Source organism: Protopterus annectens, chromosome 8.part0 (genome assembly GCF_019279795.1).
Source record: "Protopterus annectens isolate FY-2018-M chromosome 8.part0, PAN1.0, whole genome shotgun sequence".
Classification (NCBI taxonomy): Eukaryota; Metazoa; Chordata; order Ceratodontiformes; family Protopteridae; genus Protopterus; species Protopterus annectens.
This window is the reverse complement of record NC_056741.1, coordinates 965379783-965398258: the sequence shown is the minus strand read 5'-3', so window position 1 is coordinate 965398258 and position 18476 is coordinate 965379783.

Here is an 18476-nt window from a genome sequence, read left to right as displayed (position 1 = left end):
AGACCACTGTTAGGTGGATATTTTCTGTGTGTGTAACTGTCTGTGTAGGGAGCAATGCATTTTAGGCTAGTCACACTAACTACAATTTGAATGTCCTACATTGGCAATCCTGCTGATGTCATCCAATGTGATATACACCTTTGGGGAAGGAGTAGTCCAGTAATCTCCATGGGATGTACTATAACTGTGTAGTGCTGTAGTGTAATAAACTAGTTAGGTAGGGGTTCTTCTCCCAGACATGCCAGGTGCGTGTGTGTGTGTGTGTGTGTGTGTGTGTGTGTGTGTGTGTGTTTGTAAGACATATCCTGTGTGGAGGTGGTTGTGAGTGTGTGACACCTGTGGCCAATGTGGAGCGGGTTTTGCATATTTCTTATATGGTGGCACTACTATATATCACAATGTCCACCATACAGGGATAACAGATGTGAAATAGCAGAGAGGCTGGGGTGCAAAGCCATACCCATACATGTTCAGGAACTATCCCTCCAGCATGTGACATCAAGGCCAGGCAATCAAAGTTAGCAACCCCAGTATTACCCAGAGCACACTCTCAACCCATGTCTCATACACTCACACATGCCTAGGCAACAGCCAATATGTGAGTAGTACACTGCATATTGGCCACTGATAGTAACTATAGGGTGATAGCTGTGGGCTACAGAGGACATGTCACCCTGCCCATCTGTCCAATATGCACATACATGCAGAGAGTGCACCTTCCCCATGTTCCTCAATGGACACCTAAAACACCTGTGATGCCATCACATGTGACCCACAAAGGACATATCATGCCTGACAACATACCCTGTATTGACAGATGCCACTGATACCAGGGAATGCTATTAGCATGCTATCAATGTAGGCACAGGGTAAACATGCTGCCCATTACCAGTTCCCACCACAGGTGGGCAAGACTGGCACGTCTGATGATAATCTGTGTTCACAATATGGGCCAGACACCCCAGGTACAGTTCCACATATCAATGTACATGCATGTGGGAGGTGTGCACATCCCAGACACTGTCCATGTCATGCACTAAGGAACACGTACATGGCAAGCAATGCACAGCATTGACCACACACAATAGTCACCCAGGTGACTGGATGGGGGATACACTACCCACCTGTGTGGGCAAATGCAGACACTACAGCCCTGAGCCACAATGCCGACCATTGTCATGTGGCCTGATGCCAAGGTATAACCATTGCCTATCCTAGTACAGTTGTCTGGCACAGTCGAGCACCACACACCCGTGCAGACATGCATGTCAGTACTGGCACCATGTGTGTTTGTGTGTGTGTTGTATGGTGCGTATGCTCAGATCCACACTGCCTACAACCCCCATGGGCATACTGAAGCATGCTGTCTGATGTCAGACACCTCCCCATACCCTTTGCCCATACAACCCCTGTATGACCAGTGTGGTACATGTGATACCTGCACAGTGATGTGGTGTGGCAGTCCCACTATGAGATGGGTTGTAATCCTGGCCTTGCCAAGTGTGTCAGTGTGTATGCTTCCCTGTGAAAGTGTGGCTGTGTTGATGCTGTCACCTGTACATGTGGACAGGCACGTGTACATCACCTACTGTATAGCTACTGTATCCCTGTTGCAGATGTCAGTCACCATCACATATATGTTCTGAGGGCTCCACAACAGGTAACCTATGTGGGGCATCCAATGACTGTATAGAACTGTGATAGCACTACATAGTCATCAGGGGTTTGATACCCTGTGCTGGCAGGTGTGTGACACCAATATGGTTAGGTTTTACTCTCCCACCAGTCCCTGCCTTGTCTTTGCCTCTGTCTGCCTCTCCCACTCCCTCTCTGGTGGATGTGGAGACCTACACCTGCTTTGCTTGGCAGCAGCATGTGTATTTTAAGTGATGCTCATGATCAGCTGATAGCCTCTGCATGAATTGCAGGCCTCAACAAGCTGAGTGCATGTGGAACAGCTGTGGTAACATTCCCATAGTCAATTGCATGGAAACACTCTCCAATATCTAGGAACATCATGTTGGTGTTGGCCCATTTCATTCACTGTGAGCAGGAACTAGATCTGCTGTTTGGCAAACAGAATCTCAGATGGATTGGGGATTTACCTTTAACAACATACACTGTGGAAACAGAGCAACACACAGGAGGGGGATGTGCCTGACCTGACTACAGACTGTAAGTGCTACTATACTGCATGTGGAGTACTGTTGGCTTAACAGTGTGTGTGTGTGTGTGTGTGTGTGTGTGTGTGTGTGTGTGTGTGTGTGTGGATATGATTGTCCTATATGTCTCCATACTTATCATGTTGGGCCCATGTTTATGTGGAATTCCCATCTGCAGGGTCATCTGCAGACAGGGCAGTGTGTTGTGCCTTTGGTTTAATGTGTTACCAGCAGAGCATCTATCTGTGGACTGCAGAAGGTAGCATAAGGATTGCAGTCTGTAGATGGTGAAAGCTGTGACAGTTGCTGGCTTCTTATCCCTCATAGGACATATGTTGCAAAAAACTCTGTTACAACAGTAAATGTATGAGGTTATTACAGCAACATGTCATTATTGGCCCTGTGTATGCACTTGCAGCCACAACTCTATCGACCTGTGTACATAAAAAAAAACAAAAAACACCCAGCAGAGAAACGAGGCCTTTCCAAAATTTTAATGTAAGCGCTTTTGTCTTGACAATGTCAAGACTTCATCAGACAAACATACAAATGCCAGAAAACATTTTGTAAAAGACCACAAGGTCTGACATCATCAATCCAATTAACTTTTAAAGGCATAACCATTAATGTAGAGCACAAAATCTTATATATAAAAGAACACAAATACAAATATACATACATATATATAAAAGGAACATAATACAATATATAAAAACCACAACACCTATAAAATACTTTTAAACATTTATGCCTCTAACCTTTATCTATGCAAAGCCCTTAACTTTAAAATGCAACCAATGGAACCAAGTTCATTAAGTCCTGGCCACCCAACTGCTTTTAGCCAGAGAATCCAATACAATCCCTTTTTCTCCAGCCATAATTGCCATGGATCATCTCTACTATTAGGTTTAATCTATTCAATAACAATAAATTTGAAACAGTGTTCACGGAATTCTTTGATGTGACGATATAAAGCATTTGACATTTTTTCTTTTTTAATATCATAACAATGCTCATAAATACGGGTTTTTATTTTCCGTTCAGTTTTCCTGACATAAAATGCCAGGCAACACTGACATAAAGCCCCATACACTACACCAGAAGTATTACAATTAAATCTATTAAATTAATTGTCAAGACGAAAGCGCTTACATTAAACTTTTGGAAAGGCCTTGCTTCTCTGGTGGGTGTTTTTTGTTTTTTATCAAGTTTGTGTTTTCAGTTTGTGGTGGTTTGTGGAATATACACCATGGCTTCGGGCAGCGGGTTGCCTTCCTTGGATTAATTCCTGGATGATGAAACATCCCACTCGAATAGAAATATTGGTGAGCTCACTATTCTACTGCAACACCTTAATCGGAAAGTGGACTGTTTAGCTACTGAAGTCCAGCAAAAACTTTCGGTGTTGCTAGGCTCTCAAAATCGAAAGGTGTCTGGATTGCTCCTGGTCAAGGGGAAGTTTTAAATAATTCTTCACCTTTACTTAGTAATCCATCTTTCAATGTTAATCTACAAGATTGGCTGCAACAAGGGGTTCGATTTTCTCAAACTGTGGGGCCGCCAGTCAATAGAACCCTAAAGAACAGTTTAAATCTTGTCTATGAAAAACTGTTAAAAGTACGTAAATTACAGGCTGAGAATGCATACCTGTTAGAATGTATGAAGCGCAACCAGGTCCCGAAGGGGTTACGCATTTGGAGATTCCTGACAGGGCTTGTCAGGGACTCTCCTTTACATTTTGAATTATTGGCGTTATTTGATCGCCATGGTTGTGAATACATGGATATGTTGGTGAAATATAATGTGAAACAAGTGGAAGATTTCATTTGTGAGGTGAAAGAACTTGATACTGCTATCACCACTGATCTCTTGTTCCACCAATATCAGGTGGAATACAATAATATATTTAAAAGTATTGACCAGCACTTGAATAACATTAAGGCACAGAAACTGAATAAATTAGCTAGAGACGCCAATGATTATTCAACCAAAAAGGCCTATCCACAGCCTCTGCTTTCTCAAGGGTGGGGCCAAAAACCTTTCCACTCTGCCCAACGGTTGACGGATACCGACGTCAGCACTGATGTACATCAAGAGGCGGAATGCGAAGCAAGCATCCCTTTAGACCAACCTGTGTTAAGATGGTCCAAATGGATCAGAGACAGGGAACAGAATTATGGGTATGGGTTGTACCCAAACTACAAGAAAGAACAGTAGAACTGACTGAACAAGCAACTTTACAGGTTTCAGGGACAGTACAACAATCGGAACCAGAACCAATGGTGGTAATAGATAATGAAGAACTTTTTGGGACTGATGTTGTTGAACCTTTATTAGACTGTTTGCTTTCACCACTTTTGGATTCGGGTGAACTTTCTGCATTAAGTTTTGACAATGTGAGTAATGGTAGTTATGGTAATAATTAAAATTTTACCTCAAACCTACCGAATGTTATTTATAATAGTACTTGTGATTTTTGAGTGTTTAATTATAGCAGTTGTGCTATTTCCATAGAAGTTGCTAATCTGTTTTCTAAAGGGTTTATATTTGTTCCGCAAGTCAGGGAAGATATTGTTACTGCTTTGTTGGATCTTAAACTTTACATTCGGAAATTGAATTTACACATGCTATTTAAAAATCGTGAAGCTTCTAGTAAGGGCCCTTTTTGGGTTCCTAGCATGTGTAACCCCCCACTCCATCCATCCTTAGTCACTTTTGAGAAATTGTGTGAGTTTGATTTGAGACACTTTCTACAAGATAGGGGTAAAACAGTCTTAAATTTCAACTCAGTTGAACAAGAACTGGTTAAACATCTTAGACAGTTACCTGTGAGGGTTATTCAATGAGATAAAGGTGGGGGGGTGGTTATCATGGATCACCATGATTATGTTGAGAAGATTTATGCCATAATATTCAGTGACAAATATAAGGAAGTATCAAGGAATGAACTAAATGTTGCCCATGCCAGAATTGTTTCCCACCTTAGTGATATGCTCATAGAACAACAAATCACTTTGGATGAGTTTAAATTTTTGAAAGTTCCTTTTCCAGTAATTCCTACAATGTTCGGCTTGCCCAAATTGCATAAGGGTTTGGAAAATCCCCCTATGCGTCCGATAGTTGATGTACGTAATTCTATTGCATCAACTATTGCTAAGTTCTTGGACAAAAAACTGAAGGGTTACTTGAAACAAGAACCATATCTATGCATTGATTCTTGTGATTTTCTGTCTAAATGTAATAAGATGCAATTTGTACCAAAACACCTACTGTTAATGATTGATGTTAAAGACTTATTCTCCTGTATCCCACATGATGTGGGATTGGAGTGGTTTCAGGAATATCTAGTTAGGAAAGAAGTCGTACAGGATGATGTGAATTTATATGTGGAAATGATGGAACTTGTTTGAGGAACAATTATTTCTACAAAATAGGGGGTGGCTATGGGTATGGCCTGCATATGCTAATATTATTATATGTGAGTGGGAACGTAGATCGGTATTCAGCCACCCACTTTTTTCCCATTGTGATTTATATCTTAGATATTTGGATGATTTGTTTATTATGTGGAATGGGGATGTGGTTGGAATTGAAGCTTTCTTGGAATTTATGAATACATCCACTACTTTTTTGGAATTCACCCACGTGTTGAATACTGAGACAATTAATTATTTGGATGTACAGTTAACTAAAGACCGGGCCCAAGGTAGTTATGTTTCTACCATATATAGAAAGCCAACATATACAAATTAATTTTTCTATTTCTCTAGCTGCCATCCTATGACTCACAAAAAAGCTGTAGTTAAAGGGCAGTTCATGAGGGCTGCCAGGATGGTCTCAACCTATGAAGATTTTTTGGATGAATGTTCCCTGTTGCAGGGTATGTTCATTAGGAGAGACTATCCTGGTGACTTTGTAGGTGAGATAAAAATGGAAGTTATTAATAAACGATCTCATGGTTTCTATAGTCCTATTTTGAATATAGTGGACATGGTGGATAATGACCTTGGGGATATTTTGGCCATTGGGAGGACTAATGAGTCAAAGGGGGATATGATCTATAGGTTATCATACATCACCACATATACTGTGGATTCAAGTATTATACGGGGCATTCTTTTCAAAAATTGGCCTGTTCTGATGGAGATAATACCATTAGAACCAGTATTAATGCCAAACCCTCCATTGTTTATAGGAAGGGTCATAATTTGAAAAACTTAATGGAAAGACCTATGAAAAGTGTCCCGATGTGGGTGTTGTAATTATTGTTCCTTTATTTGTACAGGATAATTGTTCTGTTTGAATGGTCACTAATAAAAATTTGTGGGCGATTTAATTGTAATAGTTCTGTTGTAGTGTATGGGGCTTTATGTCAGTGTTGCCTGGCATTTTATGTTGGGGAAACTGAACGGAAATTAAAACCCCGCATTTATGAGCATTGTTATGATATTAAAAAAGAAAAAAATGACAAATGCTTTATATCGTCACATCAAAGAATTCCCTGAACACTGTTTCAAATTTATTGTTATTGAACAAATTAAACCTAATAGTAGAGGTGGTCCGTGGCAATTATGGCTGGGAAAAAAGGAATTGTATTGGATTCTCCAACTGAAAGCAGTTGGGTGGCCAGGACTTAATGAATTTGCTTCCATTGGTTGCATTTTAATGTTAAAGGCTTTGCATAGATAAAGGTTGGGGGCATAAATGTTTAAAAGTATTTTATAGGTGTTGTGGTTTTTGTATGGTGTATTGTTATGTTCTTTTTTTATATATGTATGTATATTTGTATTTGTGTTCTTTTATATATAGGATTTTGTGCTCTACATTAATGGTTATGCCTTTAAAAGTTAATTGGATTGATGATGTCAGACCTTGTGGTCTTTTACAAAATGTTTTCTGGCATTTGTTTGTTTGTCCGATCTTGACATTGTCAAGACGAAAGTGAACTTTTGGAACGGCCTCACTTCTCTGCTGGGTGTTTTTTTGTTTTTTATCAAGTTTGTGTTTTCAGTTTGTGGTAACCTGTGTACATATGTTGTGCATGAAGTGGTGCAAATGTGCTGTACACCGTAATTAGTGTCATCATATCTGATAAGCCAGTGAGATATCAGACTGCTACATATGTTATGTACAGTAGGGGTTATATTTGATGACATAACCTGGATATTCTGTGGATGTTTGTACAGTCCTTCCTGTGAGTGGGCATCAGTGTTACAGACATCAGGTAGCAATACCTCTTACAGGAGAACCGGCACACTCAGGGCAGCCACATATTTGTAGGAGTTATCTTGGAATGCAGTCTGTCTGCATAGCTCTCAACTGTGGGCCTATCCTCTTGGTGGCCAGAGGTGTGCTTATCATGTGTTGTCTGTCCACCACACAGGTCCTATGTCAGATATTTCACTGGCAGTGTGTGTGTTGAGTGCTATCAGTACATGGCTGCATCCATTTCTGTTTTTAACCTCAATTCCCTGACTAAGGGTATATTGCAGACTATCCTGTAACACCAGCAACTTGCTTAGTGTATAGCAACAGTTCTCCACATTTGTGCCTGTGTTCCAGCCCCTGTCCTCCACCTACATATCAAGCTTTGTACATATGACATGCTGTTGGGGGTTGTTCCATAGTGGACTGTGAGTATATCACACTGCCATTGCTGCCATCAGTCCACTTCTGTTGTATCCCCCACACATATGGTGGGGCTTGGGCAATATATGTGTGGGCGTCACCTACACAATACATGTGTGCTCTTATGTACTCAAGAGGCCAGTGTATGTAACAGTGGTATATGGCCCTGTATTACTGAGTCTGGTGGGGGGGGGGCACCATACATGACCTAGGCTGTTAAAATATGTGGGGGTATCAGGGGTGAGCTGCCTTAAGGTATCTGGATGTAAAGTACCGTATACTTCACCTATATTTACATTACTTACATATATTGGGTTAATGTAAGCCTACTGCCTCCTGCCATACAAACTTTTCTGTTTGTCAGTTTGCATGTGATGGTGTCAGTTATGCCTTGTTATGCAACAGTTACAACCCAATTGGTCACATGACGTCTTTACCAGCTAGTGATTTTGTACAGAGTGCAGACAGAGGCTGCTGAACTATACACCTGCATTACATACTGTTGATCGTTTGGTATCCTGTGGCCCAGTCTGTCCTCACTATTGTACAATTTGAAGTGCTTGGCCTGGACCGCAACAGTTGTAAACCTTTCCAGACTACTGTATTAGTATAACTATTTCACAGTTGCATTTCTCTATTTATATGGATGTCAGTGTCTGAACAGCTATATGACATGGCATATAGAACTCTAATAGTACACAATGAAAGGTATTCCATTTCTGCAAACCTGTGTGTGGTGTTTTCCCTATGACCTCTCTGTGGGTATATGTTGCAGGCAAAGATTGTCATTTGCATGAGTGGCCCATACAGTGTCCATTTGTTCAGGTGTTAACTGTAGGCATAGTGGCCGTTCCATATTGTGTGCACCTTCTACATATGTATCTTACTGTACATATATCTGTGTGTATATGTGTAGTCACATGTATATCCATATATATGTGTGTGTGTATATATATATATATATATATATATATATATATATATATATATATATATATATATGTATATATATATCTATATCTGCATATCTGGGTCTGTGTATCTGTATCCTAGGGATGTTGATGGCTTCCACATTTTACATTTCCTATGGGAGACAGACTGTACTGCATGATATGTCACCAATACCAGCCTGACATCATACAGGTGGGATGTAGTACTGTTAACATCTTGTGCCCATGTCGTGTCAGGTCCTGGTTATGGGATCTGCAACACTTGGTGATGTATTGCAGGGCGGACGTGTTTAGCTGTGGGGGGATGCCTATTTGTACAAGACGTATATTGTGTGGGGCCTCTCAACCCCATTAATGGTGCATGTTGACATATGTGTGTTTGTTAATCTGCCATTGCTATCTACAGATGTATGGCCATATATACTCATATATATATATATATATATATATATATATATATCTGCTTACATATATATAACTATGTCCATATATACCTACATAGATGTATATCTGCGTACACATATGTAACTTGCTGTGTATATGTAGACATATAGGTGTAGACACATATATGTGTCGATGTAGCCATTTGCATGTATATATGTTCATATATATTAATATATATATATGTATATATTTTTAGAAATGTGTGTATATATATATATATATATATATATATACACATATATAGCTATGTTGTATCTGTTTAGATATTAATATATTTACACACAGATACATCTAGATGATGGTATGCATTCACTGTACTGTTACATGACTGGACTAGATGATATGTTTCTGAAAGCATCAGATTTATTTGTAACTGGCATGGCTTAGTGGTAAATCACTTTTTCTATGGTGTGCAGGGTCCTGGGTTCGAGCCTTGCAGGAGCTGTTTATTTTGTTGCTTGGCAGAACATGGCCTGTTGGATACAGAATGATTAAAGCACGTTTGAGCAGTTGTAAGCGGGTTTGCATGACGGTAAGCACTGCCTACACAGGTTAAGCAATTTAGAAGTTAACTAAGTATAAGACACTGTAACCGGAAGTTAGCAGGGCTTACCTCCACGCAAACCCAACCCGCTTACAACTTCTTAAAAGTGCATTAATCAGTCTGTATCCAACGGGCCATGTTCTACGTAGCAACAAAATAAACAGCTCCTGCAAGGCTCAAACCCAGGACCCTGCACACCACAGACAAAGTGATTTACCACTAAGCCATGGCAGATATGCGTAATCATGATGTTTTCACAAATATATCCAGCCCAAATATTCAACACTACGGGGAATGTATTTCAACATGTAGATGTATGTGTGTGTGCATATATATATTAATATCTAAATGGCTATAACATATCTGTATATGTAGATATAGATATAGAAATATATACATATATATATATATATATATATATATATATATATATATATATATATATATATCGGTATAAACATATTTACATAGATATGCATACGTCTATAGATATATATGTCTACATCCATATGTCCACATATGTACAGCAATATATATATATATATATATATATATATATATATATATATATATAGTTATATATATATATAGTTATATATGTATGTATATATATATATATATATATATCCACTTTAAAAGGCCTGCTGACACCAGTACACCCATCAGCCATGTGACACATGGACAATCACATCACAATCAGAATAGATAATGGTGAAAACAATACAACATTGTTAATAGCTATAATGCATCATGGCTGCACAGCTACATATTCCAGGATGTTAGCATTTCACTTTACTGCTGACAACATTCTACACAGCATTCCATTGCTACACTGTTGTACAGTCACCCTGCGCATCAGAACCATATTAGCCTGTCCATGCATCGATGTTACAGATGGCAGGATGTGGCACAGGTATCACCATATGCACAGGGTGTATTATTGGTTTGCCTGAGGACTAGGCTGAGCCATACAATTGACAATGTGTGTTTGTGTGTGTAAGGGGGCTGAGTAGTGTTATGGGCCAATTGTGATGTGTGTGTAGGTATGTGGTTGCACTAGGTTTGTTGTTGATGTGTGTGTGTCTGCATGCACACAGTTCCACCATGTGGCTGCCCTATACGGCGATTTGTGAGACAGCTGCAGACTGTACCTGGCAGAGTTTGCAGTTCATCGTCTCTGGCCACGGACATGGGAACTGTGCCTGGCAGGGGTGCCACAGGCACTATCAGGTGCAAAGCCGGATAGGGTACTGTTCCCTGAGGTTGACAAATGTCCACTGGATCCAGGTCCCTCCTGGGACTGGCCAGGGCCACTTGCATATGGCCTGCTATGATGGTCTGTGGACAGCACCCCCCTTGCAGTGCTGGGGCTGGTACTGCCACTGCAGGAGCGTCTGTGACTGGTGGGACATCTGCAGTGACCTTCAGCTGCTGATATTGCTGGCATACGTCCACATGGCCGTTGCAACCCTCCCGCCCTGTCCTGATGCATGGCCATGACATTGTTGATGAGATCCAATGTCTCACCCCACTGTCTATCCATGACCTCGGTGAAATTATGAATGGCACCTGCTAGGTCACGGATGCTGTCATTTACAGAGGTGTGATAAGCCCTCTGCACCCTTAGACCCTGTCTAATGTACTGTTATGCCTGTGCCTCCATGACAGCCTCGAACATGTGTGTGGTAGATATACATGTGGCACGTCTGCCAGGGTCATGATGACCAGCAGTGCTCCGACGAGCATCCCCTGAACATCTGCCTATGTGGTACCCTGCTGGACATCTGGCTATGGCTGCTGTGTCCTGACACACATGCCATGGATACCACACTGTCCTGGCCAATGCCAACTATAGACTATCCCTCAGCTAAGGCCATTGGTGATGGAGTATGTGGAAGCAGTGTGACTGTGTGCATGGATGGGGTAGATACTTATGGGATGTCAACTGGTGGCCCAGCGTCAGCCCCTGACAACCTTGCCTGTGCCTCAACACACCTATCCTCATTGCCACTGTCTGTATCAGTGACATCAGATTGCCTGTGGGAGGGACCCAGCCCCACCTTGCCACCTGTGAGGGGAAAACAGGAAATGGACTCTAAGACCTGTACATCACTGCTTAACAGTACACACACACACACACACACACACACACACACACACACACACACATGCACACATGCGCACATGTGCACAGACATGCACACACCCTGGAATTGCAACACAATAATGGACTTTACCTGTGTATAGACAAAGTCCCTACTTAATTGTCTGTACTCCCCCATCCAACATCAGACTTGAATAATTACAATAACCGATGGCAATCACTCAGGTATAATTCATCTAATAGCTCAGACATGTGATCACAACACATGACCTGTTACTCCATTATCTCTTTCCCTTGTTTGGGGTTTGTTTTGAACAGGACACCCTATTGTCATCCAGGTAACACCCTGATGTGGTCCACATGTGTTGAGAATGGCTGCCATTTATTATTGGCTACTGCAGTCATTCAATGATGTCACATACAGGGGTGGCATACGTAACTGTTGTTCAATAGCTGCATGATCTGTTGCACTAACTACTGTCTATGTGGAGTACATTACAATATGGAAACACTCTGGTGTAGTATAATGATTTCCCACTGCATCCGTACTGCTGCATACATGGGTTTACCTTCATATCTCTGCTGTTTGCAGTTAAACCAGTATCCCTGATGTGTAGTATTACCTCCCTATGCATCTTTCCAGCTCTGGACACTCATATACTATCGGCTGTCCTCCAATCGCAGTTCAGACATGTATTCTTGGTGTCTAATATGTCTGTCCATGTCCATCTACTGCACAACTCATAAGGGAAGCTGTCAGGTATGAATGACACTACACACACACACACACACACACACACACACACACACACACACACACACACACACACACACACACACACACGTGCAGACATGAACACACACACATACACATACAGACTTACACACACGCAGTCGACATACATGACAACCCATACACTCCACCAGAAAGCACCTACAGATAACTCCAGCACCCCCTAACACACACAATAGCAGGTGATGGTGCACTACATTATCACACACAGACCTGTAATTACACACATGTCAGCATGCAGGACATGTGGTGCTCAACAGCATGCAGTGCAACTGTAGTCAATCCCTGTTACCAACATTATACATGGCTGTGATGCATGGCTTCTGTTAGAAGGTGATGGCCCTCCCCCTGGAACACACTGCACCAATGTCCACAGCATTGCGCATCTGTCCAGCAACCCGGCATGCACTGTGCACCATACCTCACAGGTGTACACACCATTGCAGGATGTGTATATGTGTGTCAGTTATGTTTCATTTGCTGCTCACAGCCTCTGTGTGTTTGTGGATTATATGTGGACACATGTGGTTTGTGAATGCCTGATGTGTATTCACAGATGTCATCATCAGTGGTGCATGTATGAGTGATTGAATACCATTAGACTGACAACAGACACACTTTACTGTACCTATGGTGAGTGTACAGACCTTTATTGACATGGCACCCTCTTCCCTGACATGCCATGGCACAACACTACTGCATATGTCAATACTGGGTCTATATCAGATTATCGAAAGCTGTCTTTCGCAAATACATGTTAATCGAAACATAAACGTTGAAGAACGAGAACAGCGAAGTACCAAAAGAGTGAAATGAAGAATGCCAATGGATTTTCTTGGCCAGCAGAGTGATTGTGGGGATGAGGAAGTGAATACTTTTCCCCACTGTAGTGCGGTCTCGGAGTTGGTATATTTAAGTAGGGGGGTGTGTGGGGTGCAGGGGGGCTTGCCCCACTGCAAAACCATTTGACAAAGTGTTTTAGGTAAGGTTTGTACAGTTAGGTTTAACTTACCTGTATGGCGCTGTTACTTCCGGGAACGCATTCGGCATTCTCCATTTCGCTTATTTGGTACTTCGCTGTTCTCGTTCTTCGACGCTTATGTGTCGATGAACATGTATTTGCGAAAGACAGCTTTTGCGATTATAATATAGAACTGTCAACACTACACATACCTGATATGTGACATATGACCTAGGCAGTCAATTGCATTATGAGCCATATGTGTCAGTTGTGCAGATGCTGATTGGGATGCATACAGTTTGTGGGTGCATATGTGTGCACATACATATCATGATGGTGTGTAGCAACAACTGCTATGTGTACTACTGTGGTCACAATACCTGGCAGGGGTATAGTAGCATGGGCCATCATCATGAGCCAATAGTTGGTCAGTCAGGCCTGCAAATGTTCCCCAAACCTGCGTGTTTGCATGCTAAATACGTGCACAGCCCTTGGAGGTCACACAGTACCATCACTAGTGCTGTGGAGTCAGGTTTATGTCTGCCACACTTCATGACCTTGACTGTGTGCAGATGCAGCCATTCTTAGTGGGTTTCTCTCTCCCCTCCGGTGCACTGTTGTATTTCAGGATGACACACTCTCACCATCTCCTGCTACATTGCAAATGCTCGACATCTGTGGCCTACACATGTGTGTCATATTGCAGTATCCCAAACTAGGAACACCATGTGTACTGGCATATTCCCTGTCAATGCATGGCAAACATGCAGGTGTACAGTGGCACCAGCAAGGTACAGATGGGGATGTCATCCCTGGGTTGGGGTGAGGTGTGGATTGTGCAGCACATGTATCATAACTGCAATGCTCTGTACTTCCCCAACATGGTGCTGGTACATCAGAACACATTGCAACACATGGCTTTGGCAATGTCCTGCCATTATGCAGATAATATCTGTAGTGAGCCCTGGCTGATGTTGCCTGTGGTACACATAGGTTCATAGGTGAGTACTAGTCTATTGGTCCTGGGGCCTACATAAACCTAGCCACAGGGGTTCCCAGGCATGCACCACCCAATAATGTTATTCCCCTGTGCCCCTGTCAGGTGGTGACACAGACATACTACCCAGGGTGAATTGCCCATTTGCCATCTAGTTGTCAAGTGTTTTTGTAAAGAGGGCCAATGAGTAGCATTGCCTGACAGGAATGGGTAGTCTGTTCCAGAGTGTGGAAATTCCCCAGGACAGGACTCTATCCCTCCAGTATGTTTTGTTTAATGTGTTTATGAGGTTTAGGACCCTGGAGTACATGTTTGCAGAGGGATTGGGATTTCCTTATGTGTGGCATGTTCAACTGCTCTGTGTATGACATAGCTGAGTATGTTAGGCAGATGTCACCTGTGCCTGGGCAATGTGCACTGGAGTGTAGCCACAGTTGTCTGAGATAGTCTGTGTATTGCATGTGTTTGAGGCTGGTAATCCCATTAGTGAGGTGTGTGCTCTGTCAGTGAACATCTACAGCATGCATTATGGGTAGGTGTGTTAGATGTGTACATGGCCTAAACCTTAGCTATGACATGCACAGTGTATTGCCAAGTATGGCCTTAAACCATACTCACCGGCATCAGGCCACTGCCTTGATGATATCCCAGAAGGACCTACATTGGGATGAGATAGAGGTGATGTCAGTGGCCACAGCTGCAGCATTGCTACAGGGTGGGTGCAATATTACAGTAAAACAACAGTTGAAGTCCACAATACTACAGATTATGCACATCAGATTATCAGTACTACACAGCAACAGACTCTGCATCTCACATATGCATGATCTACCTGTACAGATGCATACGCAACAGTGGTCTAATGATATGCCCTGGGACCTTACCTGCATGCTCTATGTAGCACCCACCTCCATGATTGTATAGGTCTGTAGTTCTTGTGGGTGGGCAGGTGCCACCAGGCTCAAGAGCAGCTCCTCACCTCTGATGAGGGGGGTGGTGGATGTTATGGCCACCCTCTGTTGCATGGTTGTCACCCCGTATGGCAGCGACACTGAGACGTACATGTTGGAACAGGTCACTACAATGATGATGGACCTGCTCATAAGTATGGCTGTGCATGCCAACATCATTTACCCTGCAGACTACATCATTCCACATGGCGGTGCACTCATGCTGATCATGGCTTGTCCTGGAGAACAGCAGCTGATAGTGCTGGATGAGGCTGTTGATTATGATGTCATCCTCAGCGGCACTGTAGGCTGGATTCCCTGGATGTGCCATTGTCCCTGAAAGACATAAAGATAGAAATATGTCTGAGCAACTCATATGACACAGTTACCATAATACAATACACATAGTCTTCCACCACCATATCAGCTCCAACTTAATGTTCACACAATGCAAGTGGTATGGCTCTAGTTTATCTACCATTGGGACATATATTGCATTGTGCCACACTTTCTGCTATGTGTTTGTAGACATGCTCACTGTGGGGAGACTAGAAATGCTGGCCTGTTATGGAGTATTTCACCTGCGTGCCATTGTCACTGCCACTATGTTTCCACATATGTATGTGGTATGCTTGCTATGTGATTGCTACACATCTACCATTCTGTGTTATTGGGGATATGTATGCATGCTGTTGGACATGTTCTGGGATTGTGCGGACTATTACAACCCACATATATTCCATGACAGTGACACAATAGTATGTGTAGGGGATATTTGCTAGCAGAAACACCTCTCCCACCTAATGTGGACATGTTATCAGGTCACATCACATCCGCGACCCACAATGGGACCTCATTACCTAAAGTTCCTGCACTACCTTCATGTGGAACCACCTCACAGGATGGTGTCCCCCCCAAGGAGCACACACAGACATATTTCTGTCACCCACAGTTAGATCCAGGGTCTGGTGCATAGGGAGCTCCACAGAGACATGGGGTATGTACTACATCACCTGGAAGCATGCAGTATACATACACAGGTTAGACATGCTTGCTCCTCCTGCTCAGCTTACAGCCCAGGCACCTTTATGACCATGTAGATGCTGTTGTGACTGTCCATGGGTGGGCACCTTGGTTCCTTTGTTCCCATAAGGGGGTTCAATGGCCTCCACATTCCAAATGAAACTACCCATCCACAGTGTTTACCCACCACATGTGTCATATACCAACCCTGTATGCTGTCTTGTTTGTCATCCAACCAAACCTACATACCAATATGTGCCTATTACTCTTCACCAACATAGATATCCCACGTTCTGAAACAATTGTGATGTGTTCCCAACATGGGTTACACACCAAACTCCACAGTCCATTTTGCAGCCATGTACTGCTGTGTAGATATGTTGTGTATTGATGTGTGATGTTCTCTCACAGATGTCATGGCAGGGGACATGTATTGATATATATACTTATATGTGTCAGTATTATGTATATGTGTGTGTTTGTATATATATATATATATATATATATATATATATATATATATATATATATATATATGTAGACATACACACATACATATATCTATCTCTCTCTCTCTATATATATATATATATATATATATATATATATACATATATGTGTAGATATCATTTTGTGTTGTTTATATACCTATATATATGTATAACTGTCTGAGGGTCTGTAGACATACACAGCTGTGAATATATATGTGTGAATATATATCACACATATATTTATCTGTATGTGGGGTGCATACAAACATCTGGTCCGTACACTTGTAACTCTCATTTCTTCACAGCTGAACTGTTCTGCCTTGCTGCAACACAGACAGGTGTCACATGTGAACACAGACTAACAGTAGGGGGGTATATATGGTGGCAGATTGTAGATAAGCATATTATACAGCTATGGCAGTTGGGCATGCTATGCTACACATTAACATGACTGTTCTGCAGGTGTTGTGCTCTGACACCCATGTGTCTATCATGACAGTATTAATACCACCACCAGCCGTTGGCCACAATAATGTACAGAACACAGATATCATGGGGTCACATCTTTGTCATTCACTGCTGATCTGTACAGTTGACAGATATGTCCCACTGCCCACAAGGACAGACAGTATTGTCCAGAGCAGTTGTTGAGCAGAACATCATTACAGGAACAACTACTGATGGCACATATAACAAATTTCACATTATAAATTCTATTATTCTATACCAAATACTACATGCAAGTAAATACATATATGTTTCACATACCTTTTATGTTTTTTAACGCTGTAACAAATACCTGAGGTTTGTTATTTGTTTTTAATTTGTTATGGTTTGTTTTTTTAAATTTTCTTTTTCTCTCTCTATCTCTCTCTGTGCCTCCAGTAGAGTTATTGAGCTGGTTTGAATAGATTGCAGCATGCTTTTGTAGGTATTGCACATGATCAGGTGATAGGCTCTGCACCACTCAGTGTCCATCAGTTGCTAATTGCATGCAGCTGCTGTGTAGTACTTCAGATAACCACTGTCATGGCAACCCAGTACTATAAATTGCTGACTTATGTGGGCATTGTCTCTTCACCTTTCCAGTATGGAGGGCATCCTTCCTGTGTGTGGACAGCAGTATTACAGACAGCAGGTAGCAATACCTCTTATAGCAGAACCTGCAGGCACAGGCCAAATACACATTTGGGTAAGGTTCCAGACCTACAGACAGCGTGAGTAGTGTTGTTGTGTGCATTTTATCTTGCTGGTCTTACAGGGTTTCTGTGTACATGGCAGTTTAGCATGGAATGTAGTCTGTCTGCATAGCTCTCAACTGTGGGCCTATCCGTATGATAGCCAGAGGATTGCCTGTTAGGTTTTGTCTGTGCACCACACAGGTCTTGTCCCAAATATATCAGTGACATTCTGTCTGTTGAGTGCTATC